The sequence below is a fragment of the Trichoplusia ni genome, chromosome 11 (genome assembly GCF_003590095.1).
Source record: "Trichoplusia ni isolate ovarian cell line Hi5 chromosome 11, tn1, whole genome shotgun sequence".
NCBI classification, from domain to species: Eukaryota; Metazoa; Arthropoda; class Insecta; order Lepidoptera; family Noctuidae; genus Trichoplusia; species Trichoplusia ni.
The window spans coordinates 728,352-733,667 of NC_039488.1; positions in this window are offsets into that span (position 1 = coordinate 728,352).

A 5,316-nucleotide genomic window follows, 5' to 3' on the forward strand; every position below is an offset into this window, starting at 1 on the left:
CCGTGGATATATTTTTATTTTATTAATGTTTCAACTTCAGTATTTTCTTAAAATTACATTATAGATTTAATTGAAAAAAAAAATGTATAATTTGTCAAAATTTAATTGTATAAAACTCACTTGCTTGCGTGTTTGTAGTTAAACTTCTCCGAAACGGCTTGACCGATTCTCATGAAATTTTTTGTACGCATTGGGTAGGTCTGAGAATCGAGCATCTATTTTTATACCTAGTTTTTTGTATTCATAATATGTAGGTACCTAATGTTTTTTCCCCACCATAAATCCCGAAAAAAATTTAGCTAGTGTTTATTAAAAATGTTTAATTGTTTTTTATTTTGTTTGTTGGATCTCAGAGGTCACAGAATATCTAAAATAAAATCCATGTCTAAGAGTACCATTACTTAATATGAAGTTGAACACGTTTGTTTGTTTTCCCTTACAATGTTGCCTCTGACTCAATGAGGCTAGACGTATTGTCTAGCGACGCGGCCATTTCCTTCAATTAGAAATATAACTTGTACTTGGCACCCAATCCCGTGTTATACCAGAGACCTTTATGTAAACAATGTTTTGTGAATTAATTTTCAAAAGGTTTTTGTTTTTGTTGATGTAGATGAATGTGTGTGATGCTGATAAATACTGGCATTTCATGTGTTCGTTAATATCAAAGGTATGTTCAGGTTACATTTTTTGTTCTAAAGTTTACTCATTTTTAACATAAATTTGATTATTGAATTTTCTTTTTTAAGTTTCTTTATTTTGTTTTTTAATTTAAATTTTTGCAGCCTTTATTTTGCCAATTGCCAGTCAAATTGTTGCCGTTCTTCCAATAAAATTAACTGTTGTTTGGTATGGTTGCTTCATACAACAGCAAACAACACGGTTACATCGAAAGTGCTTTAATTTATGAAGAGGTACATTTAAATTTTAATTATTTATTGCCATTTCACTCGGACTGGTTCTTGGTTTCATAATATAGGATCCCGCAGCCGGTTTTTCTATAAACCTAGCTTAAATATAACTTAGACTATCTGTAAGATCGTACTAATCTTAGTTAAACATAAGGTTAGCTTTGTCACTTTGTAATGAATATTAGTCTTCGGACGTTTAACTATTACAGTATCATTTATGTGTCCTGGCTGGATGATAAACTTAAAAAAAAACTTTTTAAGCCTCGGAGGTAAAAAGAATGTGAAGTAAATCCTTCTCCGTCTTGTTTTTTTACCCATGCAATACATATTACGAGACATTTTCTTTCACCTCACCTGTTAAAAAAACAACCCAAACGAAAGTGTGAAATACAGGTTTTCGGTCAAGGTTTATTCAGACGTAGCCATGCTACGCCGCAGTAGCTAAAACAATTCAATTTGTCTCCTCGGTTTAATAAAAAGTGCACTGAGTGAATCACTCAGGAGGTGCATAAAACTTGCTACTTACAGAATATTGCTTGATCAAACAGATTCACAGTTAAAACTTTGGCTTGCGGCCAGGCGATGCTTGAGAAATATACGGAAGTTCATGGGGACCTTAACTTTTAGGGATCTGTAAAGTTTTTAAGGGCAGTTTGCTTGGAGACAGTCGCATGCATTTTTTATTTTTTTATATGTCTGCATTCTCTTAATCGAAATGTATCTCACATTTTTATTTCTATATTTGTAAATAGAGAAATACGATTTTCTTGATAAATACCACTATAATAATTTTGTATGTTTTCTGTGAAAGTTTGTGTTTAACTGTATGATGACTTCTGACAAACGACAATCACATTGAGGAATTGAATCCTTCTATCGCAGAAGGTTTCACAAACATTCATGTCTAATGCTCACAGACAACCAGACTCCAATGTTTGTCCAAGCGGCAATCGAACCCGCGACACATCGCGCACAGTGGGTGCGTGGCGTGCTGGAATCAAGTTCAGTATATTGATAATTTCGTTTCCTTTTAATCTACATTATCATAAGGGCAGGTTACAACAGAAAATCAATAATATCAATTAATACAAGAATCACTTTTAAGAATCAAAAGTATAAATTCTTAAATGAAATTGCGTTAAAAAACAACATCGATGGCGCCTCATCAAACGAAACTGTTCAAGTTGGTTCATTTTAATTATTTATTGACTTTGAACAATTAAAATGTACAGCGAAAGATCGTAAACGATGAAACGAAAACTTATTATTGGCAGGTATTAAAATTGAAACGTAACATTTTATAATCAAAAGGTAAACAATTAAAAAGTAGCCATAAGTTTTCATAACCTGGGCATCAAAAGCTTCCATCTGTTGCGTATGATGTTACCATAACTGGCAACATCAAAACTCATTTTTATCCTGACTATTTAGCTCATTTAAAAAATAATAGCAGTATAATAAAAGAAACAAACTAACGCAATCACAGTATCGAACATGGCTAAAGTTGTCGTTTTATTTTAATAACCTTATAGATTTGCAAACAAATACATTCTCAAGCAGATCAAACAAACACAAATTGTCCTCCAGGTTTCTATACACAAACCTAATAAACGAAACAGACCAAAAAACACAAATTTCACGTCTCACAGCAGTTGCAAATCAAACAGAATATATTGGTTATAAAAATGCAACAAGTATTCGAAACGCACACAGCCTGTATGTATCCCCCACTTGGTTTTATTGGCTGTAAACAGGCTTTACGACGACCAGGATAATACCCATCCGGCTAAAAGGGTTTCGACCACTCCGCTAACTTATAGATATATGGTGCACTGGTAATTAAAAATGTCTGACAACTAATGTACTGTTGGTTATTGTTACGAAGTAGCACACTGTATATGATAACTGTTTTGTTAGAAAGAAGATTAAAATATAGTGAAAGTTTTTTTTCCCAAAATTTTTAACGAGAGCGGAGTATTTTGATATCCGTTGTCTTGTCCCAAAAACATTAATTGATAATACGAATATTAATAAGTTCTGGAATGAGAATTGTGGTGTCGCATCACATACCTATCGTCAAAAAATTAAATACGTCATGAAAATTTGTTTACCTCATTTATCGTGCAGTTCCATTCATTAGTTTCTCAATTTATGATTTGCTTAAACTTCTAAACTGCAGTTAAGCGTCGAAGCATATTTCTTCAATCCAAGCACCTCAACAACAGCGTATGGTATACGTAATTACGCGTCTGCAATATTCTGCATACTGTTTATGAGTTACGTGAAGCATAAATGTGACTTATCTTACTATAAAATGTTCTCATTTTAACGCCGACGCTCTCCTTTCGTACATGTTTGCTTCCATCCATTAAATTCATCGCCGCCACTCACTAGAACAGTAAAAGTCACTCGGAGTCTGGCAAGTCTACAGCGGATTTTGCGACGCAAGTTTAAGTTACCCCACCCTAATAAACTCAATGCGTTTCTCGCGAAAACCTCACTTGCAGCATCCGAGAGATCATAAACGCCCCTCTCCATACGAAGCCAAAAAATCCAAAAACAAATAGCTTCATATACCTATAATTATACAAGAAATAAAACGCACGTTTATTACTGTGTGGTTTATTCGTTTTATGACCTCCCAGGATCGCATTGGATAGACGTCGGTTGGGAGCCTAGACGTCGTAAATAAGTATGAAATATGATAATTGCGAAATTCTTCAATATATTACGATTTAAACATTGATGATTCGCCTGACGTTTTGTAGGGCCATAACTCGGTTGTTCGCGGAATCCGCGCCGGCCGTCTTGCTCGCACCCTGCGCGTGCGCCCCGACGCTAACGCACAAAGCCTTTCCAGACCCATCGATATTGTGTTTCATGCACTCAATATGTTTTTGTTTGCTTTTTAAATGCCAGTATTGTATGACATTAGTTCTGTGCACTAATATAACTTGAAACTCATATTTTATTATGAATTATGTTTATTAGCTGTCAAATCGAGTTAGGTAAATAAATACATGTCTTATTACGTTTCTTAACTGGTAGATCGCATGGTAGGTTTTCCCTCGCATAACAATGTACCATTTCTAGTAAATTTCAATTATAGGATATTGTGTCGTTTTGATACATGAGCGAATAATATAGCTACAGAGCTATTGTGCACATCAGCCATTATAAAAAAGTTATACATTTCATGATTGCTTTCCATTGAGACACCGGCTGTGGCCAGAGAGTTACTTTCAATGATTAAAACTATGCTATAAAACTCGTCTAGTTCTGAATTACTCCCGTTATTTATGTCGACCTCAATGGTCTATTAGCGAAATGCCAATATAAAACATCCGTGATTATCCTATGGGATCAGATCAAGGGCCGTATATCCGTAGTGTCAGCTGAGTTTCCCATTACTGGGTAAATTACGACTTATATGGTAATAAGCAAACCCTATTCGCTTCGTTATCCGTTTCAGTATAGGGTGTGGTAACTAACTCTTAGAAGCGCATTTGTTTTTCTAGAAATGGAAAATTCGGAATCAATTCCGAATCGGTCTTCAAAAATAATTTGAATTTGGACTATCGGGAAATGAGAAGCTTTTCTTTCCTTTCTCTATTTTTATGTCGCGGGGGGTTTCACAAACCTTCGCATGCACAAAGACACCTAGACTCATGACAAGCATTCGCGGACCACACAAACGGTTATCCTACACGGGGATCGAAACCGCGTAACGTCGTGCTCCGTGGGTTTAACCATTGTTATCTGGCTATTTCTTCTACGCTATTGTGCGTCGCCATGGTCTCAGGTCGGCAGAGCAGGTATAAGATAGCTCAGCTCAGGACACTCTATTAATCTATATTTTTTATCGATATTAGATAAATAAACGCGAGTAAAATGCTCTACCAAGTACGAGTAAGTATGCGTTTTCCTCTTTTCAATTTCTGGGTCAAGATCACCCTGTCCATCGTTTTGGAGGGTATTTCTAGATGACCATCATCTTAACGTCAAGTCAAAGCGTCAAGTCATCAAGGACAAGAGCATATCCTTACTTGGATGTAGCTAATTACTTTCTTTTCAATCGATGAAAAGCTAGCTGGATCGGTACAAATCGAAAATGATCCCACGATTAAACTATCTGTGTAAGAAGTTTTGTCTAAATCCGTTCAGTCGTTTTTGGGTGTAAGAGGAACAAACATCAATACACTCATACAAACTTTTGCGTTTATAATATTAGTAGCATAAGTAGGATAGTAGGATTTACCACTTCCAATCGCAAAAAGCGAACAGCAGCGTAATAAACAACAAATGTACACAAGATTTAATTAATCAACTAGCGGAGCACATTTGCAACATTAAGCCCAAGTTACGATAAGGACGTACTAATTAATTTTTTATGATCGTGTACGCA